The sequence below is a fragment of the Camelus bactrianus genome, chromosome 5 (genome assembly GCF_048773025.1).
Source record: "Camelus bactrianus isolate YW-2024 breed Bactrian camel chromosome 5, ASM4877302v1, whole genome shotgun sequence".
Lineage (NCBI taxonomy): Eukaryota > Metazoa > Chordata > Mammalia > Artiodactyla > Camelidae > Camelus > Camelus bactrianus.
This window is the reverse complement of record NC_133543.1, coordinates 96949947-96966157: the sequence shown is the minus strand read 5'-3', so window position 1 is coordinate 96966157 and position 16211 is coordinate 96949947. Positions and strand designations below refer to the sequence as shown.

At 35.9% G+C, this 16211-nt stretch overlaps 1 protein-coding gene across 17 annotated transcripts in view; it reads left to right on the top strand.

The window, feature by feature from the left end:
* TRIP12 (thyroid hormone receptor interactor 12) overlaps positions 1-16211 on the top strand; it is a 132737-nt gene that overhangs the window by 2622 nt on the left and 113904 nt on the right. The gene's annotated exons all lie outside the window — the stretch shown is intronic.

Sequence of the window (16211 nt, the reverse complement as noted above, 5' to 3'; positions counted from 1 at the left end):
CCAGTCTCTTTAGATATTTTTGGCGTTTCGTTTCTTAAAGATCCGGAAAGTTGAGGCTCAGAATCTCCTCTCTCAAAACAAAAATATGAGGTAGAAAGTTGAAAGAGCTATTGAGTGGGGTAAAAAACCGACGCTGGGAACAAAGGTCCTAGTTGTTAGAGAAAAAGGCAGGAGGCCTATATATGAGGCCTGTGTGTGTCGCATTTACACCAGGGGGGAGGGAAGCAGTTAGGGTTGAGGAGTGGAATTATCAGAGGTTCAGAGACAGTAAATTGCAGAGGGATTTATTGAGGCTTATTTTCATATTTACAACATGCAGAGATATCAGTATTAAGTGTGAATTTTATAGTAAACACAGTTTCCAAATCTTCTACAAACGCCCTGCTCTGTGTTCAGCCCCAGAAATATTGAATTAGTGTGGCTTTTATATCATCTTTGTGAAATTGTTTGGGGAGTTTTTATTTCATTTATTTTAAGCTTGAAGAGAGCTGGGGTTTGTGGGCTTTGTCCACCTCTGCCTTTCTATGAATGTGCCAGTATCCATAAGAATGGTAGAACTGTAATTAAGATTATCATTGTTTCAATTTGCTTCCTAGTTTTTCTGGAGTTTGAATGGTTTTTAAGTCTGCTCAGCTGACATTTATTATTTAGTGTCCATGAACAGGCTATTTGTTTTATTTTTCACTTATTTTCCGAAAGTTTTGGGGCACTTCTGGCAGTTAGAGTTCCTGAAGGTGCTAAACAAAAAAATATTTTTAAGATAAATGGATACTAGGCCAGGGTAAAATCAATGCTTTCACCTAGCAAAGTAAATTTGAAGTAATGTTTACTTTTCCATTCTAACTTTTAAGCTTACTGTATTTGTTACCTGGGTATGGTTTTATGATCCAGTTTAAAGGACATGATCCTAGCAAAGAAGACACATTCTGGCCTGGGAATTCACAACACTGCCAGTTAATTACCTGTGTGATCTTGAGCTACTCTCTGACTCCTTTTCTGGTCTCCATTTATTTTATCTGTAAAGTGGGATCCCCATTTTACCTACTGGGTGGTTTTGAGATCCAGTGGATATAATGGCTGTGAAAAATGACAAACTGATAAATAAGTGTAAGATATTGTCACTAGTTTCAGAAAAATTATCTATTTTGAGGTCATTAAACAAAAGATAACAGCTTTCATCAGTAGTGGTGGTGGGAGGTGTTGATGTAAGGTAGTTGAAGATGGGAAGCTGTAGCACTTTAAAATTTGAAATTGAAATTGCTGCTACATTGGGTAATAGATCTTGGGCCCAATTTTTGTGTTCCAGTAATTTTTTTTTTTTTTGCATCCACATGCTACGTTTTCACGATACATTTTTAATTTTGTTTGGAGAAACTTCAGACAAATTTCTTTGCATTTTTATTGTGGGTAGAATTAATACCTATTCTGGTTTGTGGCTCTTAGGAAATTGACTTTCTAATATCAGAGACTACAATTAAGGAAAAACACTTCTGAATCTTGATCTGCTTTCTTTACAGAATCTGGGGGGTTTTTTGTTTTTAATTCTTTTAAGTGGATGGGTGGGGATCTGTTTGAGCAAATGTGATACCAATTGTCCTATTATTTATTGTGGTAGGGCCTGTTCGCTGAGGTAGTTTGATGGGCTACATTGAAAATACAACCTGCTTGTTGATTTTCATCTTCATTCAAGTTCTTGCTGCTGCAAGCCTGACATGCCCTTTTCCCTCATTTAAATCATTTTAGATTTACTTCAGCTCGCCCCTTCAGAGCACTTCCTCAAAAATTTCTACCCCGTGATCTTTTCCTTTTATTTGAGTTATCTATATAGACTTCATTTTGGGATTACAGTGCTAGGTTTGTTGACATGTGTTGCCTTTGTTTCCCTGACTGGATTATAGGCTTCCTGAGGGCAAGGATTATCTAAATGTCATTGTGTTTTGCATGAAGGTGTACTCATAAACCTGATTGAAAATAACACCCGTTTCCTTCCTACTCCAGACCAGTAAAGTTAGCTTGGTCTTGCTGACTTTGCAGCCAGTCTTCCTGCTTGGAAAGGTTCTTGGCCCCAGCAGATTCCCCAGGACGCTGTTTGGTTTATGTGATCACAGTCTCTCTCACATCTTCTGACTGCTGTGCCATCAGTGCCTGGATAGGGTGGAAGAGTAAGAATTTGGGGATATTATATAATACATATAATTTGTAGAGTGTTATATAATCTTGGTGCTTGTAGTTCTTAACGTGGAATATTAGCTTTCCGTTTGTGTATTCTTTTTTAGTGCCTGGGTGTAGTTCAGACAGCTGTATTACAGACTTCCGAAAGGCATAAAACCTCTAGCAGTTTGTTCTTTGCAGTGTCTACCTGGTCTGCTAGGTTACTCTGCATACATGGTGGGTACTTGCTGTTATTTGTGGTAAATAGGTGTGCTGATGCTGAACCAGTCTCTTAATTTTTATTTAAGTAAAATTTAACTTGGCTGATGTCCTGGATTTTTAAAAATGCAGTTCTTTAATTACATCTAGTATCCCAATTTATTGATAGTTTCAGGGTATTTGCAAAAGAAGTTGTTTCCTAGACTGAAATAAGTCTGCTTGATAGTTTTTCTCTGAGGACTTTTAATTTTGTTTGTAATTCTTGTAGTTCGTGAAGCTGGATTGGCCAGAAGCAAAAGGAACTTGTCCATTATTCAGACTTACCTGTTTTATCTTGAGTGTGTGTAAGCTGTTGGTAATAGTCAGTTTTGCAGTTACGCTTGATTTTAGAAGTCATTCTAGGGGCCTGGAGTAAAAAAGCTGCCTGTTAATGTGTTCTTTCATTAGAGAACAGTGTTGTTCGAATGAGTATCTGATCTGAAGGTAGAAGACTTGGGTTCAGTCCTGGCATTGCCTTTCCTATCTTTGTGACCTTGGGCAGATAATTTAAGCTTTGTGAGCTTCAAGTGCCTCATCTGAAAAATTATGTTATTGCCACCTAACCTAGAGTTACTTGTCATGTATATGCTAGACACTGGGTTTAGGAGATCAGGCTACAGTGGTGGATTGGAACACAGAGCCCTTCCTCCACTGGTTCACTGCAGCATTGACACATAGCCTCATTTGTCAACACTGTTTACCTAAAACATACTTTTCTTATATATGTAGGTATCCTACTTGAAAATACTTGAGTATGCAATAGTATTCCTTAGTCAATTATGAACTCTTTGAAGTCAGTCTTTCCTCTTTTTTATCACTAGTATCTAGCACAGCGCCTGGCTCATAGTAAGGAATCTTTAAATGTTAGTTGAAGGAGTAAGTCTTGTGAGAATAAAATGATTCCAAAAGTGAAAATATTCTATAATGGTTTAATGTAATATCCTATTTTATTTGTTTTGATAAACATTTTAGATCACTTAATGCTAAAAATATTTTGGGAGTTTTCTTTTTAGTCTGTTGGTATGTATTTTAGAGACTGCAAGTTACTTTGAATCAGACATTTACAAAATTTAGGGCAAGCCATTTCATATTCTTTAATTGTCCATTATTTACATGAAATAGTTGATCATTTAACTGCATCATTGAGGACCTAAGTAAGTTTTGAGACAATGTGCAAATTTGTTAAGTACAAAATTGAGTTTTATATAGCATTTTAGCTTATTCTGTTTCATTTTAGAAAGGATATATTTATTTTATGTATGTAACATCATATTACCCATATATGGATTTTTGAAGGCTATTTATAAGCCGAAGTGTTTATCAACAAACCTTCAAGACCTGAAGTTACAGCATTTCAATGTGTATTTTAATCAACTTGTTGGCTGTGATAACCAATGAGTTCCACCCTGACTTAACAACTCCTACTCATTCCACCCGTGGGCAGATTTCTGAATAAATAGATGTACCTTGTGCTGTTGTCTTAAGGTCAAAGTAACTCGTTTTTAAGTTCTTAGACTGGTAAACATGTGTGATGCCCTGGAAACCCGAAGTGAGTTTGTACGGATAGCCTATCTGAAATTCACTGTTGAGTTGTAATTTAAGCTGCTTTGTGTCCTTAGAGAGCAGGTTCATGGAGATCATTTGGAGGGCCTCCCCTGCCCTGCTTTTTTCTTTTAATTCCTAAAACCTAAGTGCTTATGGTTGCTTTGTAAACAGCAAGTGTGTGAAAATACTATAACTTCTGCTATGGCCCCAGTATTTTGTAATCCTGTTTTGCACCCTTGGCTGCAGTCAGTTTGAGCTGCTTGTTCTCTGAACACACCCAGGAACTTCAGCATTCTTGCTAAGGCTCTGGTTGTCCGTCTGCCTGGTGGATAAACCCTCCCTCATCCTGTGTCTCTTGGAGCTCCATTTACACACTTCACTTGCTTCAGTAACTCCTGTAAGATTTTCACTTTTCACTCTCTTCTCTCCTTCTACTCCCTTCTACATTTTATGTTTCAGTTACGACCTTCACAGTCTGTCTTATGAGTTGTTTGCATCTTTATGAAATCTTTGGCTTCTTGGGGTAGAGTTCTCATTCTTCTATCTTTGCAGAGGCTGGCATAAGGCTCCTAACGTAACTGTACGTGGTAGGTGGCAGTGGTAGAGTTTGGTGAGAAACTGTATTGCGAAGTAATAGTAAAATATTGACATAGTTTACTGTCAGCTTGCTTATTGTAGTTTTTCAGGGTTTGGTAGCTGGGTGTAGGCTCCTGGAATATAAATTTTTCAGAATTAGGCTCATTGAAATCAACTACTTATGGGATTGTCATTAGACTATTTTAGTATCTCGGTTACTCCAGATTTAGCATTTGGAGATTATGTTTGTTAGTAGATGAAAGTTTATTTATCAATACATATTTTTATCAAGTGCTTGCTGTGTACCACAGGACTGTGCTGGGAGGAATACAAAAGGAACTTAAGACGTAGTTCTTGTCCTCTGAGTTTTGTTGCATTTAATTTAGTTGATAATCACTTCTCAAACTGACTTGATAACTATAGATAATATAAAGTATAGAGAGGTATTCTGCAGATAGTCTAAATGCAGGTTTTCTGCATTTAGAAAACTTCGTATGAGAATCTAAATTAAGAAACAGATGAATTAGGGCTTGATTTTTGGCTTTACTGAATAAATTGTTGGAAGTGCCTTCATTATACAGATATTTCATCAGCAGCTAATGTGTGTGCATTTTTGGTTCTGTATAAGGTCTACTCTCGGAGTGTGCTGAGGAAAAATTAAAGATTTATAAAATGAGGTCTTTTATCTCAAGATTTACTAATATTGGCAGATGAGTTCAAACTGTGTCAAGAGAACACAACATATAACGTGCATATTTGTTATTAAGTACAAAGTTGAGTTTTATGCAGTGAATACTCAGAAGTTTAGAAAGATTGAAGTTATTGAGGAAGACTTTATGGAGAGAGGAGGGGCTTGAGCTGACTGGATAGATACAGAAGAATGGGGAGCTTACAGCTGTAGTTGTGGTGAGGTAAACTGGCCCTCTGGAGTAGAGGGTCCACATTTATGAAAGAAAAGGAAATTTGGGCTGAGATTTATTGAGGCTCTAAAATTGGAGATTAAGAAATTAAATTTAACAAACAGATGAGTTGAATTTATCATTGATCCATGAATATGCAGTGACAACATGAAAAAAGTATACAAAAATATTAATTTCTAAATGGAACTGAAAACTAAAAGTGCATCTAGATCTCACTTTTTATGAAATTGCTTCTCTTTCTAGGACTATGTATAAGGCTTTTTGTGGTAAGTTTTGGGATGATAGTAGCAATGGAGATAAAACTTACTTCTTGTTCAATATCCCTACTTAATAGTTAGAAAAGTTTTGTTCCATAAGCAGGAGCTGGTTAAGTGTGTAAATGACTTCTGCTGCTCCTCTGTTCAGTCGCAGAATTCTTCCTTTGTGGAAGCTGACAATCATTTTGCCTTAACACGTTCAACTATTGTTTATTCAGAGATTAAAAAAAATCAGTACTGTTTGAGAATTAATACTTTTTTGTGTGAGTTACTCAGTAATTTGTCAGTCTTATTTATAGGGGAAACTTTTGCTTAGTGTTTAATGCACTAAAAATATTTAAAACAAAAGCAAATTGTGGTTTTAAGTATTTACATATTTTTTTAAAAGTGCAAATTTAATATTACCCAGTTTATGTTAAATATTTTAATAAAAATATTTGCCTCTGGTTGATGTCATAGTAGACTATTTGTTATCCCTTTTACTTTTATGAATTATGTAAAACAGGATTTCAGAAATGGGAAATGAGGTTAGATGGTGGCCAAAAGGAAAATAACAAGGATTTATTTTTATTTTTTAATTTTTATTCAGGGGTCTGGTAGCCATAATATTTAGCTTTCTTTAGCAGCTTTTATTTCTAGCATGTTCTTGTAGATTTTGCCGACTGCAGTTTGAATCAATTTGAGTTTTCCTTATGCGGAGATAGCAGAGATGCTAGCTGTTAGTGCAAGTCTAGGACTTTTACGTTAAGCTAATAGTCCAAAATGTGTGGGGGTTTGTGGACTTTAAAAACATTTTGGAGTCTCTGTATTTTACTGCTGCAGCAGGCAATAGTGCCTGTTTTGCTAGGCAGTCATGCAGCTCCCTATTTTTGTTCTTTATGAAGCATGTATTTCCATTTCTTCTACCCCACCCAGGGAAAGCAGGTTAGTCTTAAGAGGAATTTAGACCCCATCTCTACCCCTCCATCTCAGATCCAAACGCATTTATGCCCTTCTCCCAGTAGGTGGCAACAATTAGGCTCATTTTTGAGAGAATTCAGTAGTTGTTAACTTTGTGATCAGACCTGTCTGCTAATTATCTCAACTGTCATTAGAAATTTTAGTGTTGATTTTCACATTTTGGCCTCAAAATACTTTTGTCAGAAAACTAGACTGTTAATTGCAGAGTTCATCTCCTTTTTTACTCTACTCTTCATCCTGCCTTTTGACAAGTTTTGCCTTCCAGTTGCTGCTATGAGGTAAGAGTTGGGGAATTTCAGCCTTTGGTGTGGCTCTGTAAGATAATCTGCTTCTGCCTCTTCTAACCATCTAGTGTTACTTTTCAGCTGCCTGGATATTAGGCCATGCCATTTTTTCCCAAGTATCTTCTTATTACACAAACTCATTGCTCCTGAGAGGAATTACTGGAGAGATAACAGACCATCATTTGGGATCTTCATTGCAGCACCTGTTTTAGATGACTTTCAATTTATATTTCTTGCATCAGCTAAGGAATTGGTAAACTTAATATATGCTAGAATAGCAGCTTTTAATTCTAATGTGGGATGGCGTTCTCATTCACTCATGTGTTTACTTATATTCAGCATATTAATGTTTTGTTTCTTGTTACTAAAAAAGAAAATTAAGATGATTCATAATTGTACAAATACCTTGAGAGTTTACTAATAATTATAGTAAACTTAGAGCTTTTTCAGGACACCTGCTGAGTTTATTTAAAAATTTTGATGCTGTAGTAAAGAATTTGAGAGGTTTCCATATTACTTAAGACAGTCTTAAAGTTGGGAGTGGATTAATTCGTAGTTCTTTTAAGGAACTTAAAGTCGGACCTAATAAAACTATAGTTTTTTAAAGTTCTGCAGTTATTTCTGTTTTAAGGGCTAGCATTACAATCATGGTACAAGGGAAGACATTATCTTGGTTTCAGCAACCACTGCATTTCTCTTTTAATGGTGTTTCTTGAATTGCATTAGCCCTACTCTCATACCTAGAAAAACAATCATTCAGGATTTCTCTGTTCTCATTGAAGTTAGTCTGAAGTTTACAGTGGAGATGGAATTAATGTATATGACTAATAGGCAGATGGTATGTATTACTATAAATATTTTTGAACACTTTATTTGGAGTCCTAGGTTAAGATTTGGGATTATGAAGATTGCAGATGTGGTCTTGGCCTTGAGTTTATAGTCTCATTAGGAAGGTGGTGAACTTGGGGACAAAAATTAACAGTAAAAACTCTTAGGTTGAGTTTAGATGCCTTATCGGGTGATGAGCTGTTTGGAATAGAGAATATGGTAAAAATATTAATCAAGATATTTCTCTGAGCAGTCGTATTTGTATCCGTGTGTACTTGCCCACATAGAATTCCAAGTTCAATTCCTTGTTACTTTTCTCATGTGATTTCCATGGTATATATGTATAATATATTTGAATAGTGATCTAAATTAAATTAGCCCAATGGTATGGGAGATTAATGGCATAATAATAAGAAAAGGCTTCTTGAATAAAAATTGTAGCAACAGCAACTAACCTCTGTTGAATTGTTCTCTTGATTCAGTGATACTTTTCAGAGGTTAGCAGGGTCTCTAGAGGGCAGGGATGGGGCTGCCATGGATGGGGTGGAGATGAACGGAAGAGAGTTGGACATTCTAGACAAGGAGTGTAATGAGAGTGGATGAGTCTGTATCAGAAGAGGATATAATTTTTCAGTGGCAGAGCAGAGTTAACTGTACTGAGTAAATACATTCTGCATTCTGTGCTTATTTTCTGTTTATTTTAATGAATTCTTTGCCCCATATCTTTACAGAAAGAACATATGCTATATTCTTCCTATGCTTTTGAATAACCCTGGGTTATAATTCCAATTGGGATAACAGCAAAAATAGAAATATAATGGAAAATAAGATGGAATTATGACCCAATTAAAATCTGTGCATACATTTACATGAACATTTTATTTCTCCTTAAAGTTGGCATTTTTTTATCATGTAACTTTAGTTTTCGTAGAAAATTTTACTTTTCGGTAGCTCTACACATTTATATATTTTGAAGGAAGTGACATTTAGAAAGAATCTGGGCTTTGAGGCTAGACATTGTGTTTAAATAACGTCCCACATAGTCTAGTTTTGTGATCTTGAGGAAATTATTTAAACTCTCTGGTGCTTAGTTTATTTGGGTATAAAATAGGTTGCTGTTAGGGTCTTGCATAAGTAGTATCTACTTGATAAATGGTAGCTGCTGCAATTTTTATTTATAGCAATAAAGTAAAAAATGTATGTTAATTTGAATGTTTAGGGGAGGGTTTTACACAATATCATCTTCCGGGACAGGGGTTAGCAAACTTTATTTGCAAGGCGCCAGATGGTAAATAGGCTTTCTAGTCCAGCTTTTGTAGAGTCAAAGCAGCCATGACTATGTTCTCATGAAACTTTACGAATGAAGTGGTAGGCCAGATTTGGCCCTGTGGGCTGTAATTTGCCAACCTCTGCTCCAGAACATTACTTTCTGCTTTTTACTTTGTTCATAGGAATTTGAAATGCTATGTGTTTCAAAGATGGTATGATAATGTCTAAGTGATAAAGGAGTTTAGAGTAACTGGCTAAGAGCAAAGTCTGGGATTCAACTTAAATCTTAGCTCGAACAGTATTAGCTGTGTGACCATAGTTAAGTCACTTTATTTTGGCTTCTGTTTCACCTTCTGTAAAATGGGAATAATAATAATAGTCCCTGTATCTTAGGTTTGTTGTGAGGATTAAGTTAGTTAATATGTAAAACTTGTAGAACAATACCTAGTACAGGATGAGTGCTCTCTGTGTTAACTGTTGTTGTTAGTAACCATTCTTTTTAAGAGGAAGCGTTTTTATTTTCCCTTCCTTTATTGATAGTCTAAAACGAAGGGTTTGAGAAGATGGGTTTCTTGGATACCATCTTGAAATCAGGTGAGTGGTAGAGTTGCAGGCTTCAAAGGAGGAGATCACTTGTGAGTAATGGGGGACTTTGCAACAAGATGGACTTGGGTTCAGGTTTCCTAGTTGTTTGACTTTGGGCAAGTTGCTCAATGTGTAAATTATAGAAAATATATAATTTACAGGATTCCTTTGAGTTTTTAATGAGAGTGAGGTGTTGAGCACAGTGCCTGATTAACAGTTAAGTGATCAAATAGCAGTTGCTGTATTATATATATTTTTTATTAGGATATTGGCTCTTGGGAGGAATTTAATCATAGCTTTTATTCTAATAGTTCTTTTAAATGACTTTATTCATAATTGGTATAATGTGTAAAGTTACAGTCGTCAGTGTGAATTTATTGTTTTTAAGATGTTATAATTTTAGTGTTGATAAATTTAGTAGACAGTTAAAATGTAACTTTAAAGATTGAAAGGAAAAATGTCCCTGACCTGTTGTAATACTGAGTATTTTGAAAAGTTTTTTTTTGGAAAGGGCCTATTTCTACATTTGATCTAGGTTCAGAGGTTTATAAAAATGTAAAAGTAGTATGAGGAATATCCCATGTTCCCTTTATCCACTCTCAGTGTCAAGGTTTTTTTGATTGTTGTTGTTAGGAGATGAATTTGTTTTCTCTTTTAAAATTTTTTAATCAAAAACTTTATTATTTTTTAAAAGAAGTAGATGTGGTAAAATCTACTGGATGAGGGTCCATATGGTGAATTTTTTTTTTCCTTGTGGCTCTTTACCAGTGGTTATACACTTGCTGACTTCTCAGAGTGCTGTGAGTGCACTGAAACGTTCTGTTTCTGACTCTGGACATCATTAGTGAACATTATACTGAGCCTTAAGGTCCTCATTGGCAATTGGACACTCCTAAATGCCCTGCTTTTTAAGGGACTTTATTTGGTTTGCTTAGAATTGTGTGTAGGTAAGTTTAGAGTGAAGGCTTATGTCACATGGATTTAAGAGTGATAATTCTCGTAGCTCAAAGGTATTTTAAAACGTATATTAGTTATCAGCACTTTTCTCCTTAGTTGAAGGGAATCAATAAGGCCTTTTTAAATAGATGCCTTAGACTTCTGGTTTCTTAATATAGTAAAATAAGTGAGTACCTTGAATAGCAGTAAGTGAGGGCCTGTTGTATACCAGGCAGACATTTGCAAAACCTTTTGCTCTTAACTTTCAACATATAATACCTTCTTTCTTCCTAAATGCTGTTTTTCCCTTTGCCCTCCATTCCTTAGTGATGACTGCTACTGTCTGTACTTGCCTGTTTAAAAAGTCTTAGTAAGAAGACTTAAAACATTTTTAAAAATAAACTTGTAATTTTACAATACTTTTAGATTTACAGAAAAGGTGCAAAGATAGTTTCCCTGTACTCCTCACCCAATTTTTTAAGATCTTACATTAATATATTTGACTTAACTAATGAACTCGTGTTGATACATTATTACTTCCTAAACTTTGTTTGGATTTCCTTAGTTTTTATTCAACGTCTTTCTGTTCCAGGATCCCATCCAGGGTGAGCAGCTTTTATTTTATTTTATTTTTATTTATTTATTTATTTTCTTAATGGAGGCACTGGGGATTGAACACAGGACCTCGTGCACGCTAAGCATACGCTCTACTGCTGAGCTATACTCTACCTCTCAGTGAGCAGCTTTTAAAAACTCCTAATTTTGGGGGGGGGCATGTATTTCTGATGATAAAGTACAGGTGATAGTTAAAATCTGAATAAAGAAAAATATAAGAAAATTAAGAACCATATATAATCTCACCACCTGATAAAACGTTTTTGTATTTTCTTCTAGCTTTTGTTTTAATAAAAATAAGTCCATGTTTTCCCCATGCTATTATGATGAGCATTTTCATATTTCACTGTTAGTTCTTATTAGTTTGCTTTATGTTTACTTAACCATAATTTATCCAGTTACCTAATCCTTTGTTAGATTTTTAAAAAAAGCTGTTGTTAATACTGCTTCAAGGAATAATTTTGTCCCTAAAGCCAAGTTTTTAAATGAGATGTCCCCCTCCCTGTGTTTGGTATCAGCTTGGGGAATGTTCTTACACGTGCATAAGGTACGTGTGTGCTGTGGCAGTCTGTGGGAAGAGGTGGAAGCCTCCTTGTGACTTATAAGTTCCTACGTGGTCTGGCTCTTGCCCACCTCTTTGACTTCATCTCCTACTTTCACCTTTTCCTGGCTCTTGTTGCCGGGAATGCTCTTCTAGACCTTACCTGGCTGTTGTCAACATGAGGTCTTGGCTCAGGTGTCAGCCCTCAAAGAGGCCTTACTTGGTCACCTTATCCATAGTAATTCGTTTATCTGATAGGAACATTTCACCTGCAAGTAATGGAAAACTTGATTAACAGGGTCTTAAGCAGATTGGGGTTTATTTTTCTTCATACAGCATAGTTCAGCTGCACAGTGGTTCCAGCAGGGACCAGGTTCTGTGTGTTTTTCTGCTCTTCCATTCTTAGCGAGTGGTTCTTTTGGACATCAGATAACTGTCATGGCTTGAAGTCATTATGTTTGTCACATTTGAGGCAGGAAGGAGATGAGGTCTTTTTCTTATCCAGCAAGAAAAAGTATTCCTAGAGGGTCACTAGCGTATCTTACCATACTTCTTAGTGAGGAGAACTAGGTCATACCTCTGGCAAAAATACAATAATATTGGTATTTTTGTACAAAGGTATGTTAGACCAGTCGCTTTTAAACTCTTTGGATCTGCAATCCATGATAAGAAATACCCTAGTTTGCATCACCAGTAGATGAATGTAAGTAACTGAAATAAATTTCAACTATTACACATGCTATTTTCTCTTCTCTATTTTGTTTAAAACTTCTTCTAACATGGAGGAGTCTTAATCTTTTGTGGTAAGGACCCTTCAGCTCTCTGAAGCTGTAGACTCCTCAAAGTAATATTTTTAAACTCATAAAGTCAATGCATAAGATAAAACTACAAATATATCAGAATGTTAAAATCTAGCTCTCAAACTGTTAAACCAGTCTGTTGTAATGTGGTAATATGTTTATTAGCAATAACATGATCTAGCAGCTGTTCAAAGTAGTGATGAGAGTGAATGATATTTTGAGGTATCTGTAACAACTGTAATGTGATATGATAATACCTGTGATTTCTCTTGATACAAAGTCAAAGGTACTGCCAATAATGTGGTTTGTTGCCTGTTCGTGACAGAAGGAAATGTTAAATTTCAGTTAGAGGTTAGTGAAATCATTTTTTCAGTCCCAGTTTATGAACTCTGGATTATGAACCTCTGGTTTAAATTGCTTTCAAGGCTCTAATTTTGCAGTTTGAGGAAAATACTGGCTTTGGCTCAATCAGGACTCACCCCATAGGGCCGGAGGAGCAGCTTACTTCCTTGTTAGTGAAGGGATTTGTAACCCCCTGTAAGGCAGGCTTCTTTTAGCAGGGTAGGGGGGTGGGGGTGGTGGAGGGGGTCTGGGTAGGAAACACTATCTTCTACCTTCAACTAACTGTAGTCTGCCCATCCTTTATTCTCCTGATTGCTTAGTTTTCCTCACAGTACTTCTAATTTGCTGTCTGTCTGCCTCCCCTAGTAGAATATAAATTCTGAAAGCGGGGAGACTGTCTTATTTTCCTCTTTCTCCCAAGGCCTAAAACCTATGAAGTAGGGTAATCAGTAAATATTTGTTAAGTAAACGAGTAGCTGGGTAAGACCTGGCACTCCTGTGTCAGCTAACAAGTCTGTGCCTGGATGTCCCCTCATTTCCCTGCCTTTCTGTAAAACAGGTGCAACTGATAGGAAGGCTTAAAAGTGAGAAAATTTCTGTAAAGTCACTGCTGTGAAGTGCTATACAAATGAGATGTTTTTTCCTTAATGGAAGGGTGTAAAATGACTTGTGTTCATGTGGTCCCCACCTTGCATTTTTAGAAGTGTGGCTGTATCTCAAATAGTTTGTAAACCAGGAACAGAGATACATATTTTTTAATTTGTATAAGAAGGAATACGAAGAAAATTACTCTCAGGAAAGAATTGTAGTCTAAGGACATTAATCTAAGTCTCCCTAGAGTTAACATTTTACACCCCATCCTTTTTTTTTTTTTTTAACCTTAAAGGAAATCTTCTTTCCCTTCAGCTGGCATTCTTCTCCTTTTTAAAGTGAGTTGACTTAAAATACAGCAAACTTGATCATTGAAATGCTGAAAGAATTGGGTGCTATCGTTAATTTTTTGTTTTAAGTTGATGATTAACTGGGTGCTATTGTTAATTTTTGTTTTAAGTTGATGATTAACCACATTATAAAGTTTTTTTAAAATGTTATTCCTGCCTTATCAGTGCCTTTTGCATAATTGGAGCATAAACATCTGTTGATAAAATACATTTTTTTCTGGTCCACGAACTGTCTTGAATACTACTTCTCAGTCTGTAGGTTTAGTTAAAAAATTTAGTTGAAAGGTAAACTAGTACTTGCTTAAATTCATCCCCCAACATTAGAAATTGTGGAATTTAACAGTAAAGTGTTAGTTCCTCTGTTGAATACTTCTGGTTTTCATTTTATTTTTGTATGTAATGGACTGAAGGGGAGAAGCTGTCATTAGTTTGGAGTAGAGAATAGAAAGATGTGGTGTAAGTAGTAAAGAAATCAGATAATCAGTGAGGTTTAGTAACTGACCTTAGGAAATGCACCCTGCTGTGTTTAGGAGTCTTTTTATTCTTAACAGATGATGATTATTTATCTTTAAAATGTTAGTTGGTTTACAGTACCTCCCAATACCTGTTGGGGCAAGAGTCTGGCATATCACACTTCGCTGGCATATTTGAAGGTCTAAAAGCAAACAGATTCAAGTTTTTCCTTTTTATATGGTACTTTGGAAGGCAGGAAACATTTTTAGAGCAAAGTAAGTTTTTTTTTTTTTTTAAACAGCTTTATTGAGATGTAAGACATATGCCAGGCAGTTCACCCGTTTAAAGTGTATAATGCGTTTAATATTCTCAGAGTTGTGCAGCCGTCACCACTGTCTGATTTCCTAACGTTTTTATCACTCCAAAAAATAAGCCGTCTACTTGTTGGATTCTATAAACATTCAGGTTAAGTTTTAGAGTTGACAATTCCACTGTGATGTGCTGTCTTCCTATTAGTTAAAATCTGATCTTCCCTTCCCCGCCCCTCCAGTCTGGCCCCATTGTGTAGTGTAGGACTACCAGTGCAAACTGCCTGTTACTTGGGTTTCTCCTTGGAGGGGCACGTCCCTTTTGGCAGCTTTGACTTACTCTTTTCACTTAAAGTTACTGTTATTTGAATTGAAACATCCTGTTAACTAGAAAATATGCTTATTTGACTGTGTTAGTGTCACTTGATAAAGGCTGGATAGGAAATTGTCCTTGGAAAATGGCAAGTTCACTTCAGAACCAACTCAAGGGTGATGGTTCGCCTTGACAGGGAGCAACTTCCCAGTTGTTTTTGATAATCCACGGTTGTAGAAGCCCAACTAACAGGTAGAAATAACATTTATGATTGGCTCTTACAAACTTCTGCCCATTTTTTTTCTTACTTAGAAGTTTATATGGAGTGTTTTGCTCTAAAAGCCCTATTAGCACTTTCTGCATTATTATATTTGGTCTGCAGTTTGAATGGAAGAGTTTAGGTGTGAATTGTGTGTTTGGGTTGTCTTTTGTCATTTTAATTGTTGAGGTGTTGTCTGGCTTTCCTCTCAGAACCATCTCCAGCTATTTCCTGTTTGTTCATTCATTCATTCATGCTTGCATGCATGCCCCTAGGCCTTTCTTAAGCTGATTCTTTGTGTGGAGCACTCCTTTTGCATCTCACTCCCAAAGGCTACCTTTTTTCCAGGCACATACTTTTTTAATCCGTAGAGTTTTCATATTTCCACCCCTGGGAGGTGTATTGCCTCCCTCAGGGCTTGGGTTGCTCTTGTGTAATAGTAGTTAAACTGTCACCTTTTACTCTAGTTGTTTGTTTACAGTTTGGTATTTGAGCTCTGAGCCTCAGAGTTCCTTTAAACCTTGCTTGCATCCTACCCAAGTCTCTTAACATCACTGTTTGCTCACCAGTGAGTTGTCTAAAAGAAGGCCAGGGCTAGCTGATATCTCTGCACAGCACATGATGGAATCTTCCCTAACCCCTTTGGCTCTTCTAGTCTATTCTTGCTGGTTTTTTGTGATTTTTTTTTTTTTTTTTCAGAATAAACTTAACTGTCATTTTTTACATTTTGAAAGTGTGGCATACTTTCTGCTTCTACCTCTCCCTCTAGTTTATTTTGTTGTGTTTTTTTTTTAATTTGTTAGAAATGATTGAGCGTAGAAATTTGGTGGCTGTGGTTTCGTTCAGTTCTTTCTCTTGTCTGATAAAGTCATACTTATATTAGACATTTCATCTTAATATTTTTCTTTAAATTTTAATAAAGAATGGAGAAGAAGTTGCTAAATATTATGGTTTCTTGATAATGATTTTAATGTATTCAGCAATACTATTTGGTACAGTTTTTAGAGTGGAACCTTATTTTAGTGATACTATATGTATGTGTTATCACTGAAAATGTTGATTTTTAAAAA